Genomic DNA, 21,315 nt, shown 5'->3' with positions numbered 1-21,315 from the left:
TTTTTGTTGAACAGAATTTTAACATCGAGTGATCGCCCAATGGCTATAACTCTATTAGTTGTTTAGTTTTCGAACGGGGTGAACCCTGGTACGACTTATATCTATTTAAAAAAAGACTAAGTGTTCACTCTAATGGCATATAAAACAAAATAATGCTATTCTACATCCCACCAGAATGAAAACAATGGGAACCTTCTCTGGTTACACCTCCGAGGCTTCTACAATTTGCAAGCCATACGGATGCTGAGACTAAGGAAGATGAGGGAATTCTACAATTTACAATTCACGTCCCATCTGCTCAGCACGGTAAAGTTCCAACGAGAATGGTTCCCTTCATACTCCAGACAGAGTAAATGTAAATAAAAATGAATAACCATTTTCAATTTCGTTGCAAAACGAAAACACAGCCGAACCATATTCTAGTCCAATCAGAGAGTGCTGCAAGCACCCCTACCGGTTTCGAAACTTATTAGTCTCTCATCAGGAGGCACATATGCTGCTCTCTCCGATCCAACCAAAATAAACCCCAGCGTGCAGTCCCGGATTGCAACGAACGAAATGGCATAGATGCCCTAGCGTCAACTGCTAGCAAAAATACTAAGTTTTCACTCTAATGGCATATAAAACAACTTAATGCTATTCTACATACCACCAGAATGAAAACAATGGGAACCTTCTCTGGTTACACCTCCGAGGCTTTTACAATTTGCAAGCCATACGGATGCTGAGACTAAGGAAGATGAGGGAATTCTACAATTTACAATTCACGTCCCATCTGCTCAGCGCGGTAAAGTTCCAACGAGAATGGTTCCATTCATACTCCACACAGAGTAAATGTAAATCAAAAATGAATAACCATTTTCAATTTCGTTGCAAAACGAAAACACAGCCGAACCATATTCTAGTCCAATCACAGAGTGCTGCAAGCACCCCTACCGGTTTCGAAACTTATTAGTCTCTCATCAGGAGGCACATATGCTGCTCTCCCCGATCCAACCAAAACAAACCCCAGCGTGCAGTCCCGGATTGCAACGAACGAAATGGGACGTGAATTGTAAACTGTAGAATTCCCTCATCTTCCTTAGTCTCAGCATCCGTATGGCTTGCAAATTGTAGAAGCCTCGGAGGTGTAACCAGAGAAGGTTCCCATTGTTTTCATTCTGGTGGGATGTAGAACAGCATTATGTTGTTTTATATGCCATTAGAGTGAAAACTTAGTCTTTTTGCTAGCAGTTGCCGCTAGGGCATCTATGCCATTTCGTTCGTTGCAATCCGGGACTGCACGCTGGGGTTTGTTTTGGTTGGATCGGGGAGAGCAGCATATGTGCCTCCTGATGAGAGACTAATAAGTTTTGAAACCGGTAGGGGTGCTTGCAGCACTCTCTGATTGGACTAGAATATGGTTCGGCTGTGTTTTCGTTTTGCAACGAAATTGAAAATGGTTATTCATTTTTGATTTACATTTACTCTGTGTGGAGTATGAAGGGAACCATTCTCGTTGGAACTTTACCGCGCTGAGCAGATCGGACGTGAATTGTAAATTGTAGAATTCCCTCGTCTTCCTTAGTCTCAGCATCCGTATGGCTTGCAAATTGTAGAAGCCTCGGAGGTGTAACCAGAGAAGGTTCCCATTGTTTTCATTCTGGTGGGATGTAGAATAGCATTATGTTGTTTTATATGCCATTAGAGTGAAAAATTAGTCTTTTTGCTAGCAGTTGCCGCTAGGGCATCTATGCCATTTCGTTCGTTGCAATCCGGGACTGCACGCTGGGGTTTGTTTTGGTTGGATCGGGGAGAGCAGCATATGTGCCTCCTGATGAGAGACTAATAAGTTTCGAAACCGGTAGGGGTGCTTGCAGCACTCTCTGATTGGGCTAGAATATGGTTCGGCTGTGTTTTCGTTTTGCAACGAAATTGAAAATAGTTATTCATTTTTTTATATCTATTTACTTCACTACTAATCTAAAGTTATTCTAAATGTTATCTATTGTCTATAGGGTAAACCCAAGACTACGAATTTTTAGTCTATCATTTGGTAAACTGTTATCTAGGACCTAGGAGACCGATTACAAGATTTTTGGAGTGCACTTTAAGACACCTTAGATATTTGTCTTACACTTCGCCATCACTTGATTCTCTGTAGGAATTATTAAATCACTGTAAATGACCTGATTTGAGATAAACCAAGGGGCAGTCAAGGGCAGACCATCTGTGAGAAAGTTCTTGTATTTCCAATATGTTCTGTTTTCTACTAGGACCAGGATTCTTTTATTGACTACTATGCTTCTCTCATTGGATCCATTAACTGAGACCTCAAAATGTCATTCATAGCTCACTTAGACGTACAATAATACTACAATGATTCCCCTCCTATTAAGGTACTGGTGTTTATATTTATTCATTATCAAATACTCGTGACCTCCTAATGTCAGCTTATGTTTTGTATTTATGTACAACAGCCACTGTCCAAGGGTCTCACTTATGTATATTACAACTAAATTACATTACAGCAGCTAAACATTTATTATCATCATTATCATCAGGGCTTTTCATTCCGGATGGAATGAAAAGCGGCTTTGCCGGTCTAAGAGCTCTCTGATGCAGTTATTGCGGTAAATCTCTCCGCATTCGACTTGTATGTTGTCAAAGTTTGTGGTATGACTTGGCTTTCGTTACAATTTTCTTCCTCTCATTTCGATATGTGTATAGTTCCCTCCAGTTTCTCACTTCCAAAATCTTGATATCCCATCTCTCTCTGGGTTTCCCCTTGGTCTTTAAGTTTCAGGTTTCCATCTGGTGGTCTTCTTAATCAGTAGGTCATTTTCCTTCTCTCTATGTATCCCAGCCATCGCAGCCTCTGTGCTTTAATAAGTCTAACTAGAGTTGAGTCTGCGAGTCTTTACCCGTGCGTCATCATTTACAGCATACGAAATAAGTCGATGATAAGTCGTAAATTGAAATTTACTAAACGCAACATTTACTAAAAGTGACAGTAAGTCACTTGCTGTTGCGTTTAGTAAATTTCAATTTCCGACTGATCATCGACTTATTTCGTATGCTTTAAATGATGACGCACAGGTAAAGACTCGCGGACTCAACTGTATATCTACTCTCTTCAATATGCCTTTTAGCTCATGGTTCATTCTTCTCATTTCTCCGTTGTCCATTCTTATCGGCCCATAATCCGTCTGAGAATTTTCCTTTCGAATATTCTCAATTTTTTTTCATCTTTTTCCGTAAGGCACATTATCTCAGCGCGTACGTAACTACTGGTCTGATTGCAACTCTGTATATTTTCAGTTTTGTATTTCTGGATAAGTTCTATGATATCTGCAGTATGTTTCTATTGTAACTAATTGATCATTCTTTATTATTATTAACAGTAAGAGCTTGTTACTATCCTATTTATACTTTGTAAATTTTCCGGGTTAAACGTGTCGATTTAAATAAACCTTAAAATATCATGTTAAATTTGCTGTTTCACTGTCTACACGGCGATAGAAGTTTAACTGAGTAGATCTTATTCATGGTTAAACATTAATATAATATTTATAATAGTCAGAAATCAAATTGACTACATTATCATTAATAGAAGGTTTAGAAACAGTATTACATCTGCAAAACATACCCAAGTGCAGACGCAGCAACTAACCATAATCTGCTCTGTGCTGGATTCAAACTAAAACTAAAAAGAATAAAAGCCCCCACAACGCAGAAGAAACCTAATACTCGACTCCTAAGAAATGCCGTAATATCAGATGAGTTCGGAAATAAGATAAATCGTGAGATTAAAAACAGTTAGAAAGATCTGGACAAGAAAATATCGGTTAAAATCTAGATATCATGAATTCCGCCATGGTCACCATGGCAAACGAAGTTTTGAAACCAGAAAAAGACCTAATAAAGAAAAAGGATTGGATGACCGATAAAATACTAGACCTTATTCAACAAAGAAGAAATTGGAAAAACAAAGACGAGATTCGGTATAGACAGATATATCGACAAATAAGATACCAGGTTAAGCGAGCAAAAGAGGACTGGATGGAGCAAAGATGTCGTGAAATGGAAGAACTACAAAGAAAACATGACGAGTTTAATATACATAAAAAGCTTAAAGAAATTACCTACACTCAGAGAAAAAGAACTCCTCACTTTATGAGAAACTCCAAAGGTAATATAATTCTCGACTTGGATGAAAAAAAGGAAGAATGGACTAACTATATAAAAGAGCTCTTCCTGGATACGAGGCCACCACTTAACACCACAAAGTATACGAATACTGGTCCTAGTATTTTAAAAGCGGAAGTAGAGAAAGCCATCAAACAGAGCAAAAATGGGAAATCTCCAGGCCCTGACCAAATACCATCAGACTGGCTCAAACTTCTTGATGACGACAATGTCTCACAACTAACAAACATTTATAACCATATATACGAGACTGGCATGATGCCACAGATATGGTTAGAGTCTACATTTATTTAACTCCCAAAAAAGCCTAATACATCATCATGTAAAGACTTTAGACTAATTAGTCTCATGAGCCACTCACTCAAGCTACTTCTTAAGATAATTCTTAATAGAATCAAGCAGAAATGTGAAGAGACAATAGGAAACAAACAATTCGGTTTCAGAGAAGGATTGGGAACAAGGGAAGCTTTGTTCTCAATGTTAACATTACTTCAACGATCATTTCAAGTACAGAAACCAATTTACGTCTGCTTTATAGATTTTGAGAAGGCGTTTGATAGAGTTCAACATAATAGGTTGTTTGAATATCTAGAAATGATTGGAATAGACGATAAAGATCTGAGACTTTTACAACATCTATATTGGTATCAAGAAGCTTCTATTCTGGTAGAAGGCAAAGAAACAGACAAAATTTGCATTCAAAGAGGTGTCAAACAGGGTTGTGTGTTATCCCCAACTTTGTTTCACGTATACTCAGAAATAATTTTTAATGAAGCCTTGGAAGGACAATGTGGAGTTCGAATCGGGGGAGAAACTATTAACAACATCAGATATGCAGACGACACCGCGATCATGGCTGAAAATATCGAAGATCTTCAATTCCTTATAGATCGAGTCACTAGAGAATGCTCCAATAACGGACTTAACATAAATGCAACAAAGACAAAGTTACTTGTGGTTAGTAAACAAGACGTCGGCCCTATGCAACTAATTGTCAATGATGAATCAATAACAAAAGTTAACCATTTTAAATACCTGGGATGTTGGATAAGCGAGACACTAAATCCGGATGAAGAAATTAAAACTCGTATAGTAATTGCAAGAGGAGCATTTATGAAACTTAGATCTATTCTGAGCAACTCTCAGCTGAACTTACAACTAAGAATCAAGTTCCTAAAATGTTATGTGTATCCTGTATTACTATATGGATGTGAAACCTGGATCATGAAGGTTAACATGATGAACAAATTAGAAGCCATTGAGATGTGGTCGTATCGTAGAATGCTCAGAATATCTTGGGTTCAACGCATTTCAAACAGAGAAGTCTTAAACAGAGTAGGTCAAGGCGAAGGTGACTTAATGAAGATGATAAAAAAGAGAAAACTTGAATATCTGGGGCATATAATGAGAGGTAGCAGATACAGGATGCTGCAGTTAATACTCAATGGAAAGATCGACGGAAAAAGAGGAATTGGTCGAAAGAAATATTCATGGCTCCGAAACCTTCGTCAATGGACTGGCTTATCAGCAGATCAATTGTTACATGCCGCACAAGATGGAGAACGATATCGGCAAATTGTTATGGAAGCTACCCACGCCTAAAAATTTGGGCACGGTACTTAAAGAAGAAGAATAGTCTAAGAGCTGGGAGCGGATTTTGTGCGTGATAAGTAATATGGAAAAACTATACGGGGATATGTTGAATTAGTTGTGTACATGACTTTCACCAACGGCCGGAAACCAGAGTTGGGGCCGAGGGTAGATATAAGGGGTCAAAGTCGCGGATTTTATTATTTTTTTATGACGCTCATGATCGAGATAGTGTACCAAAATTTGGGAATAAGTAGGTCATCACGTACCTAAGTAAAATCTCTAGGGGCTCAACGCTGCGTGGCCCACAAAGGGGTGGGGGTAGGGGTGAATATAAAAAATATAACGGGTTTTTTGCGACGTTCGTGATTGAGATAGTGCACCAAAATTTGGGTATAAGTAGACCATGATATAGATAATTAAAATCCCCAGAGCCGCAAACCAGAGTGGGGAAGGAAGGTAGTTATAAAGGGTCAAATTCCGTTTTTTATTATTTTTTTTGTGACGATCATGATCGAGATAGTGCGCCAAAATTTGGGAATAAGTAGGTCATGACGTAACTAAGTAATTTATCCAGGAGTGGAACGCTGCGTGGTCGACAAAGGGGTGGGTCAGGGGTGAATATAAAAAAATATAAGGGGTTTTTTGCGACGTTCGTGATTGAGATAGTGCACCAAAATTTGGAAGTAAGTAGACCATGACATAACTAAGTTATATCCCCAGAGGCGGAAACCAGAGTGGCGGACGAGGGTAGTTATAAGGGGTAAAAGTCGCGGTTTTTATTATTTTTTTTGTGGCGCTCATGAAGGAGATAGTGCACCAAAATTTGGGAGTAAGTAGGTTATGATGTAACTAAGTAAAATCTTCAGGGGCGGAACGCTGCTTGGGGTACAAAGGGGTGGTAGGCAGGGGTGAGTATAAAAATATATGGGGGTTTTTTGCCGTTCGTGATCGAGATAGTGCACCAAAACTTGGGAATGAGTAGATCATGACATTACTAAGTAAAATCTCCAGGGGCGGAACGCTGCGTGGGGGACAAATGTTGTGCCGGGTCAAAAAAAATATAATACACACTGCGACTTTGACCCCTTAAAACTACCCTTATCCCCAACTCTGGTTTCCGGCTCTGGGGATTTTACTTAGCTAAGTCATAGTCTACTTATTCCCAAATTTTGGTGCACTCAATCTAGCACGTCGCAAAAAGCCCCTTATATTTTTTATATTCACACCTACCCCCACCTCTTTATCGGCCACGCAGCGTTCCACCCCTGGAGATTGTACTTAGTTACCTCATGACCTACTTATTCCCAAATTTTGGTGCACTATCTCGATCATGAGCGTCACAAAAAAAATAATAAAGACGGCGATTTTGACCCCTTATAACTACCCTCATGCCCAACTAGGATTTTACTTAGTTATGTCATGGTCTACTTATTCCCAAATTTTGGTGCACTCTGTCAATCACGAACGTCGCAAAAAACCCCTTATATTTTTTGTATTCACCCCTGCCCCACCCCGTTGTCGGCCACGCAGAGTGCCACCCCTGGAGATTTTACTTAGTTACGTCATGACCTACTTATTCCCAAATTTTGGTCCACTATCTCAATCACGAACGTCGCAAAAAACACTTTATATTTTTTATATTCACCCCTACCCCCACCCCTTTGTCGGCCACGCAGCGTTTCGCCCCTAGAGATTTTACTTAGTTACGTCATGACCTACTTATTCCCAAATTTTGGTGCACTATCTCGATCATGAGCGTCATAAAAAATAATAAAATCCGCGATTTTGACCCCTTATAACTACCCTCGGCCCCAACTCTGGTTTCCGGCCGTTGGTGAAAGTCATGTACACAACTAATTCAACATATCCCCGTATAGTTTTTCGATATTACTTATCACGCACAAAATCCGCTTCTATCTCTCCGACTATAATAAATAAACATTTATATTAAATATAAATTATTTCTAATCTATTGTAAGTATTTTTGTGTGTAATAATTAAGGGTGAACTACCTTACAACACTTTGATACAGAAAAATATGAAATCAATACGAATATTTGGAGAAGACTTGATATGTGTTCATTAGACAGTAGACAACTTAAAGATTATAATTGCGTTATAATATCCACTCCCCTACTTCATTCTGGCTACATCGCTAGCCCAATTCCATTTCAGCCTTGTTATTCGCTCTATAACATCTGTGCCGCCTGTCCTTCTTCTATCTTCCTCGTTTCTAACCGAGGACCGAGACCGTTCCATTTTTCTTTGGACGACTCCAAAGGAGAATGTACAAAATACATACAAGAACTCTTTTGATGATACTAGATCCGAACAACCTCCATCCTACATATTATGTGATGACCACTTACCAATCACATCAGATAAAATGGAAAAAGCAATATTACAACTGAAAGATGGCAGAGCTCCTGGACCTGACAATGCATATGCTGAACTCATAAAACTATTTAATACCGACGGTACTCAACGCCTAACAAAAATATTTGATGACATATAAATATAAGCGGAGTAATAAGTACATGGCTGAAATCGACGTTTATTGCTTTACCAAAGAAAACAAAATCCATATCCTGCAGTGATTTGCGAACCATCAGCTTAATTAGCCATATTTTAAAATTACTTCTAAAAATTATACATCAAAGGATATATAGACTGTGCGAAGAGATAATCAGCCGTACACAGTTTAGTTTTCGGTATGCATTGGGTACGAGAGAGGCTCTCTTTAGTATACAAGTGCTATTTTAACGATGTAGAGATGTAAATTGCGATATTTATGCATGCCTTATTGATTACCATAAAACGTTCGATACAGTAAAGCACGACAAGCTGATGGAGATACTAACCAATATTGAAATAAACACCTGTTATGGCAATCTGTACTGGAATCAAACATCAACTATCCGGACAGAGGCAGGAGAATCAGACGATATCAAAATCAAACGTGGGGCTCGTCCGGGATGTATATTATCACCACTGCTGTTTAACATCTACTCTGAGCAAATATTTCAAGAAGCAGTGGATGATGTTGAAGCCGGAATTAGAATTAACAGAGAATATATCAATAATATAAGGTACGCAGACGATATGGTGGTATTTGCTGACAGTTATGAAGCCCTCCAGGAGTTAATGAACAGAATCACAGAAGTCAGCCAGAGATACGGACTTTCACTAAACACTAAGAAAACAAAAGGTATGGTGATCTCTAAGAAGGAAAAGCAATTTGTGCAAATCAGTGTGAACAGTCAACAAATAGAAAGAGTAAAAACATACACCTACCTTGGTACGAACGTCAATGAAAACTGGGACCATTCCTTAGAAATTAAATAGAGTATAGAGAAAGCAAGATCTGAATTTCAAAAAATGGCTAAGTTATTCAAATGTCATGATTTATCATTGTCCATAAAAGTCAGGTTACTGCGATATTATATCTTTCCTATACTGTTGTACGGAGTTGAGAAGTGGACTCTCACAGAAGCCACCTGCAAGAAAATTGAGGCTTTTGAGATGTGGCTTTATCGTCGAATCCTGAAGGTATCCTATACCGACCACGTTACTAATGAGGGTCTTTTGCTGAGAATTCAAAAAGAAAAAGAGCTGTTAACCACAATAAAAGCAGCCAAAATGGAATACCTCGGTCACATCATGAGAAAAGCGAAAGATATGGATTACTGCAACTAATCTTGCAAGGAAAAGTGGGGGGAAAACGAGGACCAGGAAGGCGAAGGATTACCTGGTTGAAGAATCTACGCACATGGTTCAACACAACAACCACAAGTCTTTTTAGAGCAGCAGTGTGTAAAGTACAGGTTGCCATGACGGTCGCCAACATCCGAAACGGATAGGCACTACAAAAGGAAAAAGAAGATAATCTATACGGCTTTCCTCCAACGCTCTCATTATGCTGTTAATTTCTATCACAACAAATTCTTTGCGAAAGTCTACGAAAGCCAGAACCAATGGTCAGTTGTGTTTAATGGATTTTTCTATAATCCCTTTTATTCAGTGGAGGTGGTCGTTAGTGCCAAAGTTCCTCCCAAAAACCTGCCTGTTCTCTAGGTTGGTAAAAATCTAATTTTGTTTCCAGTCTATTTGTTATTATTCTTGTGAATAACTTGTAGAGGTGCTTTAATCGGCTTATGGGTTGGTAATTTTCGAAGTCTGTTGGATCTCCCTTTTTGTGTAATAAGATGGTAAGTGCACTGTACCATTTTGTAGGTGTTTCACTTTGGAACAGACGAAATAAATTGAACAGTTCTTTTATGTTCTTTAAAAGTCTGTCTCCCCCAATCTCTACGGCTTCTATAACGATACTGTCTTCTCCCGGAGCTTTATTTCTTTTCATTTTCCTCAATGCGTTCTTTATTTCGTCAGTTTATATATCAGTTTTATTTTACATAACAGTTATAATATAAAACAGTTTATTTTGTTAAAAAATTAATTTTCATGATGTAACGTCAAAGAGCTTTAACTTTTTATATGTGCACATTTGTACGTAAGTAGACTAAATCGAACTATTTTTGGTCCCAGAATAAGCAATTTAATTTATAACCTATTTGTTGTTACACCCTGTATAATATTACTTGTGATTTTACTTTGTATTTCTAGCTAGCGATACAACTTTTATCTCTAAAGTGACACAAGATCATAAGTTGTTGCCTGAATTTTGTTGTTTACCCATATACAACCTAAAGGCAACGTTGTTTGTCTTTGGAAACTACAAACATTAATTCATGCATATACTTTAAGAGCCCGTAATATCTCGAGAGTTCATAAGGGTCGTTAGAGGCGAGGCCTATCTCGTTGCTTGACGTCTGTAATCCTTGTCCTTCTTCTTAAAGCGTAACAGCGTCCTGAAACGCGTTGAGACAGTTAAGGATTTAGCGTGATGTGTCCTTAACAGACTAGAATAAGTTAGACGTTGGTTTTACAGTCGTAATTCTGTTTGGCTTCTTTTAAGGCGTTTTATCATTCCGATCTTTGAGCGGAAATGCAATCCTGAAAATGGGGGACTTTTTAAATGAACGAAGAGTAATTGACTCGTATCGGTAACACTAAAGATACGGTAAGCGGAGTATGGTAATTTTATTTTTTGCTTTTTATATATATCTCATATCGTGAACATAGTAAAGTTGATAGATAAATTATTATTACAATGCACAACTCCTTTACCCAGAATACTTTGTCCTATAAATGCTAAAAATTAAGATTTATTTCAATTATTTCATTAGTTTCTTTTACTCTTTCATTTCTTATTAATTTGTGTAAATATTATTATTTTGACATATAAAACTCTTCGTTGTTAACTGAAGATTTTGCAGCAAGATCGACTTTAGCAGAATCTTACGATATCGACATAAATTTTACTATGATATTATTTTGCTGAAGTTGGTACAAATGGTTCTTTTTCAATTCCAACAAAGGGTGAGTTGAATTAATGGTACGTAAACTACTCATAGAACTTAAGGGATCTGTTATTATTAGGACTCTGTGTAAGTTAAAATTTAGGGCAAATTCTAATGCTTTGTAGATTGCGAATAGTTCTCCTGTGTATACCGTGCTAAAATTTAAGATTTTGTATAAACATATATGTATGTATTTTATGATATTCCTTGACCTCTAAAAATATTTGTTTATAAAACTAACTTCTCCGCTTATATTGGAATCCGGCATCCGCTTTAAAAAATTGCTGCTGACATCCGAGTACCGAGACCAAGTACCTTAGCTAGTCTCTAACTATCTAGTCAGCTCTAAACACCCATCCTTGGATATAATAGGCCTCCTCTTCCTTCTTTCATGCCTCTCTATCTTGGACATTTTGCATCCATTTTGAACCGGCTTGTTTCTTCATGTCATCTGACCATCGCATTTGTGACCTTCCCCTCTTTGATTTGTGGTTCCACGGTCTCCAATATATAATCCATCTATTTTAGTTAATCTTTCATCCTTTTGCCAGGGTATATCCTGAGAACTTCCATTTAAGTTTGGCTACTTGGGTCGAGATATCTCTCATTTTTTATTTTGTTACGGATTTTGTTTTTATTAGCTAAACCTTATATAAACTAGAGGCTTCGCCAGCTGGTATTCGAATACTTCGGTTTCAATTTCTCGAGACATCTCGAGAATTTTCAAGAATCGAGTAGATACTAGTACTAGTCGATTCTCGGTATTCGAAAACCCCATCACTAGAAAAAATGGGAAAATTTTTCGGCCTAGTGTAAATAGAAATTTTAAGCTGACCAAAACCGAAACCGTTTTGACAGCACTGATGACTGATTTCTATTTTCGATCCCAATTTTCTAGTTCGAACTTCCAGTTCGATGCCGTTTATATTATATCGACTGTAACGTTGTAACCTATTATCCGGTGGTATCTGATATTGATTAAAAAACCAAAAACCGGTTTGTGGAATAACCGGTTATAACCGCCTGATTAAACCGTAAGTAAAAAAACCGGTATACCCAAAACCGGTCTTTTATCAACAAGCGCCATCCCTAATATACGGCCATGTATTACCTTCAGAAAATGTTCAATAAATGATTTAACAAACTGATGGTTCTATAATCAGCACAGGTTTTTGCTGTTGTCTTCTTAGGTAGAGCTATGAAGAATGAATTGAACCAAATATTAGGTAAGTTTCCGCTAGTATACTTGTTAATGGTATTTAAAAACGAAGTTAGAGCTTTTATTATTTAAAAGAATTTTGATGATTTTATGGCTTTTATTACCTCAGAGTGTGTTATTAGGTTGTTAAGAGGTTCTTCTTCTTCACGTGCCATCTCCGCGACGGAGGTTGGCAATCATCATGGCTATTCTGATCTTAGATGCTGCTGCTCTAAATAGTTCGGTTGATGTGCATCCGTACCATTCCCTCAAGTTACGCAACCACGAGATTCGTCTCCTTCCTACACTCCTCTTGCCCTGGATTTTCCCCTGTATAATCAACAACTGAAGTATATTGTATCTCTCATTACGCATAACATGCCCCAGGTACTGCAGCTTTCGTGTCTTGAGGGTTTTCAATATTTTCAGTCTTTTGTTGACTCTTCTCATGACTTCGTTGTTTGTTATATGCTCGGTCCATGATATCTTCAGGATTTTTCTATACACTCACAGTTCGAATGCTTCCAACTTTTTAGTAGTCGATGCGTTAAGAGTCCATGCTTCTATTCCGTAAAGCAGAGTCGAGAAAATGTAACACCTTGACAGCCTAACTCTCAAGTCTAATTTCAGTTCTCTTGCACAAAGTACCTTTCTCATTTTATTGAAGTTTGTTCTTGCTTTCTCTATTCGAAGTTTGATTTCTTTGGAGTAATCGTTTGTGTGATTAATTATCGTGCCAAGAGAGTTGTAGTTTTCTACTTGTTCTAAAGTTTTACCTTTACTTGTCAGGCTTTCATCATTATTTTGGGTTTTTGATATCCTCATAAATTTAGTTTTCTTGATGTTTATTGATAATCCATATTCTTCTCCATACTCAACTATCTTGTTCATTAGCTTTTGGAGGTCGTTAAGGTTGTTAGGGTATTTAAGGTTGTCTGCTATTATGTTATTAAAAGGTTGGTTTAATATAATTTAGGAAAGACAATATTATTATTGGTCCTGTATCTATATCCTCTCATAGAAACCGGGTTCAGATATTTTCTTTTGAAGATATGCTTGAAAGCGAGAAGCAAAAGTATTGTGCTTGATTAAATTTTCACTACTGACTTGGTGAAAGGCTAATAGCGGGATAAGATGGTCAAAAATGCCCCCGCACCGATCAGCTTCGCTACTTATTTTTTCGATAAAGGATATAAAATTATGCCCTCATGCAAATTTTTAGCTTCCCAGAGGTCCTAAAACGTCTTAAATCAAGAAAAGAAGAATTTTTAGTTTTTATTTTTTTGTGAGCGCAATTTTACCTTAAAAAATCTGAAAAAATTCAAGAAGTTGTCTCTTTCGAATACAAAACAAGCTAATCTTTTTCAGATTTTTCTAATGAAAAATGTGCCCAGAAAAATTTTTTGAAATTTTCAAATAATTTTTAGGTTATGATAATATGATTTGGCCAACTTTTAACCACAACAACTGAAAAAAAACTAAAATTGTGAATTTTGTCATAAAATTTGGTATGTGGGGTTATAATAATATTTGGAATAACTTTTCCAAATAACTTTTATCGATATCTGTAACGCGAAGCAAATCTAATCGCATATCGAAAATTCACCCTGTTTGTAGTAGGTCGCGTTTAAAATTTAAAGTTCAGTTGACTATTTTAAAAATTGTGAACCATCACCCTGTATGACTGCGCAAAATTTCAAATCTGTATATATTTTTATAGCCGAAACATAGAGGTGTCTTCATCTTAAATGCGACACACTGTATCTTATCAATTTGATAATTTATTGCAACTAATATAGTCGTATTATTTATATATTCAAAATATACAATCAAGGTACTGACTAATTCACTAATTTTATCATAAAAAATTCAAATTGATTGCATTGAAGTATTGAACCAATTATTAATGTGTATTAATAAAAAATAATGTTTATAAAATTATGTGTAATAATATACTGCCGTCCGTTAGCTAAAACATCGCTAAGCCACCATAGGCCGATTTTGAGTTATAGATGCCACACTATATAAAAAAAATTCTCTATCGAGCTGTCCTGGATTCGTATTTCTAAGTTTTCTAGTTTCAAAGATAGCATAAGCAAAAACATCGTTATCTACAACAAAATTTTAACTTTACACAGCTTAAACTACGTTTATCCACATTACTCAACTAAAACATCAGGAATTCAGGAACCGCCTTCAATAATAGTATTTTGTTTAAATTTTCATTTAACTTTGTTTCTAACTAAAACCACGTTGCCCAAAGTTATACAACTATAAGACCGTTAACATACTTTAACTTTTTTTTAGTCTAGGTTTATTTCACTACATCGCGAAACAATACTTAACTAAAAACCCGTTATACACAACTACTACACTAAAATATCGATAAAATTTCTTAACGATATTAAAGCAAGTAACATTTAAAATATTGCTGTACGATGTTAAACTTAAACATCACTAACCGCCCTTAGCGTGTTTTGCGATAAATCATCTCCTAGAAGTTCCATAACTAAAACACCTTTAAGTAACGCCTTTAAAACACCTTTAACTACGCTAAAACATCACTAGGCGACCTCCCACTCACTGTCTCACCTGTCCTACACTGCGGTCATATGTCATATCGTATATGGTCAGTGTCAGTCTGTCAGTATTGTTCTATTGTTGGTCGGAGGAAGTACGTCACGCGCTTTTGGTGAACAGGATATTTCACGCCAAATCATTAATATTGCTAAGGAAATTTCTTGGTAAGTTCCTCCTTGTTATTATAACTAAAATTTTTAACAAATGCGCTTAAAAGTTAATGGAATCTTAATTACGACTTGTACTGTACAAGACGAAAGATTGTATATTTTGTATGTTTCCATGATAGTGTATTTGTATGTATGACAGTTTATGTTGTTTAAGAAATATTTACTTGTTTTCTAATCCTGTTCCAATAATACCTATTATTATTCCTAGTAAATGTAATTTTTCGTTTTTTTGCAGTTCTAAAATTTCCCGGAGATCTCAACACATATTAGATATGGTAACGTCAAAAATACCAAGTTCGGATTACTTTAAGATGCGAACAGGAAACAGAATTTGTAAACAATTTGTATGCTCGACCATATTCCATGACGTCGGCAGTTTTCAACAAATTTAGTGAGACTCAAAATAGTTTAAAATCTTACCAATCCCGAAATTTGATAAATGAAATTACTATGCTAAACAAAGCCTCTCCCAGCGTATCATTAGAAAACACTGATATGTTTTGTAATGAAGAAATGCCAGCAGATGATTTTTCTTCTGATAATGTACCTGATTCTATTCAACATAATTCTTTTCTCCCTGATAATAATACAACACCATCATTATGCCCTAATCTATTAGATTTTAATTCAGACGACTCAGTTCTTGACGAAGATTATATTCCGGATTCAAGCGAAGATTCAGACGATTTAAATTTGCCAGAAAACATTCCTTCGCACCGAAAATTGCCAAAGAATAGTCAATTACGAACTTTTCCTACAAATTTAACCGAGCCTTCTACTTATGCAGCTACACTCACCAAATCTTCACCATCTCATACATTCCGTAATTCACTGTCGTCAAATAAACATAAAAAAAGGCGTGTTACGACAGATTTTCGAGAACTAAGCTTCATTGAAAATGGGAAAAAAAAAGAGCCAAGAAGACACACTGTAGATTGGTCTAATAAAAATAAAAATAGTAACACTATGCAAACGAAAAGCACTGGTACGGGGAGAAGTGATGTCCAACCACATAAACGAAAGAAGTATGACACTGGCCTAGGTGAAAGGATTAAAGAGAAGAGAGCTAAAAAGCAACTAGAATACTGAGCAATTTACTGAGCAAGATAGACCACAGTTAAACTCTGATTTTTGGAGTTTGTCTTTTGAACAGCGAAGAGTTTTTGTTATGTCTCAAGTGGCTGTAGCAGTTCCGAAAAGAAAATACACAAGTGAACCTAAAAGAAAGCCGAAAAGATGTTTTGCGTTTAAGAAGAAAAGAAGTGGATCTGTTATTGACGTGTGTAAAATATTTTTTTTGACTACCTTGGGTTATAAAAAAAATAACGACGCGATATTGAGGTCACTTGATGCTACAAATCCCATTCATTCCGACATGCGTGGAAAACACCAGAAAACGCTTCGTATAGATCGCCAGTTAATTAAGAACCACATACAATCATTCAATCCTGCATAGCGCACTACAGACGCGAGCACGCGTCATTGAGACGATATTTACCGAGCGATATCAATATAACTTCTATGTACAAAGATTTCTGTTCAAAATATCCAGAAGAAAATAAAATATGTCCTATGAGGTTTATCGCAAACAACTCAAAACTTTGAATATTTCATTAATTCGACTTGGTAACGAGGAGTGCGAAATGTGTGAGTCTTTTAATTTACATAAACAGCAAACATCACATGATTGTAATACTGTAGTAGATTGCAATCCTTGTGTCGAATTTCGAAAACATCGCCTTAAGTATACACAAGCCAGGGAGTTGTATACTAAGCATAAAAATCTGGCTCAAAGTGACAATGTAATTTATATATCTTCAGATTTAGAAAAGATCATAATGCTACCAAGATTAGAAACCTTTAAAAGTATAATCTTTTGCCCACGTTTAATTATTTACAATCAAACTTTTGCTCCACTGGGAACAATAACATCTAATCAAAAACCGTTAACCGTTTTGTGGCATGATGGCATAGCTGGACGGAAACAAGAAGATATAATGAGCGCCTTCTATGTATGTTTAATGCAAAATCGTGATATCCAGAACATTAATATATGGTTAGATAATTGTACAGCGCAAAATAAGAATTGGCTACTTTTATCTAAATAAGTTCATATGGTAAACAGTGACTTAATATCTACAGAAAAAATTTTCTTATTTTATTTTTAACCTGATCATACGTTTATGAGCGCTCAAGTGCTCAAGTGCTCAAGTGCTCAAGTGCGCTATGAGCGCTTATCAAGTTCACCATCAGGTAGAACTTGCAATGAAGAAGAAGGGTAATCTGTATGACTTTACCGATTTCGAAGACGCAGTTGCTTCGATAAATAACTAAAAAGTGATAGTCAAATCTATTTCACCACAAAATTTTGTTAATGTTCCAAATTTGATAAGTGAGAGGCGTATACAAAAAAGTAACCCAGGAGGTTACTTATAAAATATGAAACATGTTTGTTTTAAACGAAATTCATTTGGGTTACTATATACAAATAATTTTAATGAAGATTTTATATATCTGCAATTTATGACTGACAGATATTTAAAAAATCCAAGTTGTATGATTCTCACATTTCGCACTTCTCCAAAAAGCGTTGAACTTAACCGAAAAACTACGTCAATTGACAAATTAACGCCTATAGTACCGCCACATAAATTGACATTTTGGAAAACATTACCAACAAAAACTGATGACGAGGAGGGGAATGAAACTAGATTTATGTTAACGTTGATAACTTTTAAATATTGTTAATTACAATATTAAAAGAGAAACAATTTCTATGATTGGAAGACGGGCGGACAGGACGGATAACAATGTTTTAAAATACGACATTAAAAATTAAACCTTGTTCCTGATTCATGAAACAAGTATTAGTACTATTTGTTGTTTATTTGGGTTTATATGACTGCGGACACTAAATCCATTCGCCATATTAGTACTATTATTAGTGCTTTCGGATTCACGCGAAATACAGTAGGAAAAATGAAAGAATACCCATGAACGAACATATAAAACACGCTGTATTTTCCTGTCACCGTGTCACACAAATTTTTTTTTGTGTGACACGGTGACAGGAAAATACAGCGTGTTTTATATGTTTGTTCATGCGTATTCTTTCATTTTTCCTACTGTATGTCTCATCAAAATCTTATCCATCATATCCACTCAATATATCCTGCGCGCCCGTCCCTTATGTGTTTTGTTATTTTTCTTAGACCAGTCTACGAAATTAAGTACATAAATAATTACATTCTTTTCGTCTAAAAATTTGATAAGTTTTATTTTTTGTTCGATTTTTTATTTGGCCTATGAGTGCTACTTTGTTTTTATACCTTTTTCATTTCTTTAATAATAATAAATGTTTCTTGTCCAAAGTTTGCCGTTTTATTTTGTTGGTTAACGACATTTTGCTGTACTGCTTCAAATCTAAGGCATTATTACTAAGCTAAAACATCGCTATTAAGGAAAGGTTATCAAATAAGTGATGTTTTAGTTAATCATATAATATAAAAAATGGCTACTGGAGTAAACTATTTTAGCCAATAAACAATTAAACACCTTTAGTGATGTTTTAGACAAGGTTTTGTTTTAAAAATTAAATCAAAACCTTAACTATAACGTCATTAAATACCGTAGCGATATTATAGTGTCGGAATTATTAATAATTTAGTTATGTAAAAATTGTATCAAACATTTGTTCCAAAATACTAAACTATAACGTCATTAAAGTACGGTTAGCGATGTTTTAGTAAAGGTTTTCATATGTAATAAATAATAAATGACACAGCTAAAACCACTTCTATTGTTTTTTATACCATAAAATGAGTAAATTTTGTTTGAAACTCTATTTAATTGGAAGAGAATTAAAACACGTTCCTTTCGAAGTAACATACATACTTCTACGATAAATAGTTTTAAAGTAGCAATGTCTTGAAAATTTCCCCCTCTTTTTTGCTCATATCTCAAAATCGGTCTCTGTGGCTTAGTGATGTTTTAGCTAACGGACGGCAGTATAATATAATATACTGAGTGAGTTTTATGTATGAAAACCCTCAATTATCTCGGAAATGGCTTGCACGATTTTTATGGATTTTGGTGGGTTGGGGTTTTCTAATGTGGCCGATATTATAGTAATGCTTACATTGTTGTCAGATCTTCCGTTTTTCTGAAAATCTAATTAACTTTCTTATTTCAAATAGAACACCCTGTATATTTTTTGCGTTTTGAAGTCCTTAAGAAATACTGATTATTTTCCATGTTACATTCCCTATACCTAAAGGCCATAATTTCGGAGTTATTGCTACATTTATTTAAAAAAACTTTTTAAACAAACTATAAAAATCAATCTTTTCGGCCTGCGTAGACATTACTTTACGTTCTTTGGACCATTGGGAACAAAAAAGTTCTCTTGTAATTTTTCGATAAAGTTAATCGTTTTCGAGTTATAAATAATTTAAAACTGAAAAGAAATCGAATAATTACGATTTTCAAGGTTAAATAACACAAATCAAAAATATTATTTTTGAAACTGCCAAGTATAGAAATTTAAGCTAAAGCCTTATTTTATCAGTTACCAATAAGTAATTATTTGAGCTAGTTTTATTCTAAAATATTGTTTTTTATTTGTTAATGCCGTCCGTCTTCTCATATGCGCTTCATTAACATTTAAAAATCAATGTTTTAGAATAAAACGTGCCAAAAAATTTTATAGCGAGCCCCTGGAAGAAGGGTTTTAGGTACTCCGCAGTTTCAAAAATAATGTTTTTTTATTTTTGTTTTTAAAACTTGAAAATCGTCATTATTCGATTTTTTTCAGTTTTAAATTGTTTGTAACTCGAAAACGATAACTTTAGAGAAAAATTACAAAAGACCTTTTTTTGTTCCCAAAGATCCAAAGAACGTAAAATAATGTGTACACGGGTCAAAAAAATTGATTTTTATAATTTCTTTTATTTTTTTTTAATAAATGTAGCAATAACTCCGAAACTATGGCATTTAGGTATAGAGAATATAACATAAAAAATAATCAGTATATCTTAAGGACTTTGAAACGCAAAAAATATACAGGGTGCTCTATTTGAAATAAGAAATTTCATTAGATTTCCAGAAAAACCGAAAATCTGACAACAATGTAATTATCACTGTAATATCGGCTGCATTAAAAAACCCCTACCCACCAAAACCTACGAAAAACGTGCAAGTCGTTTCCGAGATACTTGAGGGTTTTTATACATAAAACTCACGCTATTATAAATATAATAATTATTATAATAATATTATATTAATACGTATTAATTGGTTCAATATTTCAATGCAATCAATTTGAACTTTTTATGATAAAATTAGTGAATTAGTCAGTATTCTCATTGTATATTTTGAATCTATAAAAAATACGACTATATTAGTTGTAATAAATTATCGAATTGATAAGATACAGTGTGTCGCATTTAAGATGAAGACACCCCTAAGTTTCGGCTGTGAAAATATATACAGATTTGAAATTTTGCACAGTCATACAGGTTGATGGTTCACAATTTTTAAAATAGTCCACTGAACTTTAAATTTTAAACGCGGCCTACTGCGAATCCACAAACAGGGTGAATTTTCGATATGCGATTCGATTTGCTTCGCGCTACCGATATCGATAAAAGTTATTTGGAAAAGTTGTTCCAAATATTATTATAACCCCACATACCAAATTTTATGGTAAAATTCACAATTTTAGTTTTTTTTTTCAGTTGTTGTAGTCAGGATCCTAAATCCTAAAATTGGCTGTCCCGAGATGCATCTCGAAACAGCCAAAAACGGTTTTCTCGATTTTTTCGTTCTTTCCGCTCAGATATTAAAAATTTCGCCTCTGCTATTTAAAAGAACGGCAAAAAGTACACAAAAAAATACTATTTAAAAGTTGGCCAAATCATATTATCATAACCTAAAAATTCTTTAAAAATTTCAATAATTTTTCCTGGGCTCATTTTTCATTGCAAAAATCTGAAAAAAATTAGGTTGTTTTGTATTCAAAGGATACAATCTCTTGAATTTTTTCAGATTTTTGAAAGTAAAATTGCGCTCACAAAAAAATAAAAATTCTTGTTTTCTCGATTTGAGACGTTTTAGGACCTCTGGGAAGCTAAAAATTTGCATGAGGGCATAATCCTGTTTATATCCT

The sequence above is a fragment of the Diabrotica virgifera genome, chromosome 4 (genome assembly GCF_917563875.1).
Source record: "Diabrotica virgifera virgifera chromosome 4, PGI_DIABVI_V3a".
Lineage (NCBI taxonomy): Eukaryota > Metazoa > Arthropoda > Insecta > Coleoptera > Chrysomelidae > Diabrotica > Diabrotica virgifera.
The sequence above is the reverse complement of the archived record's forward strand: the minus strand, read 5'-3'. Positions refer to the sequence as shown.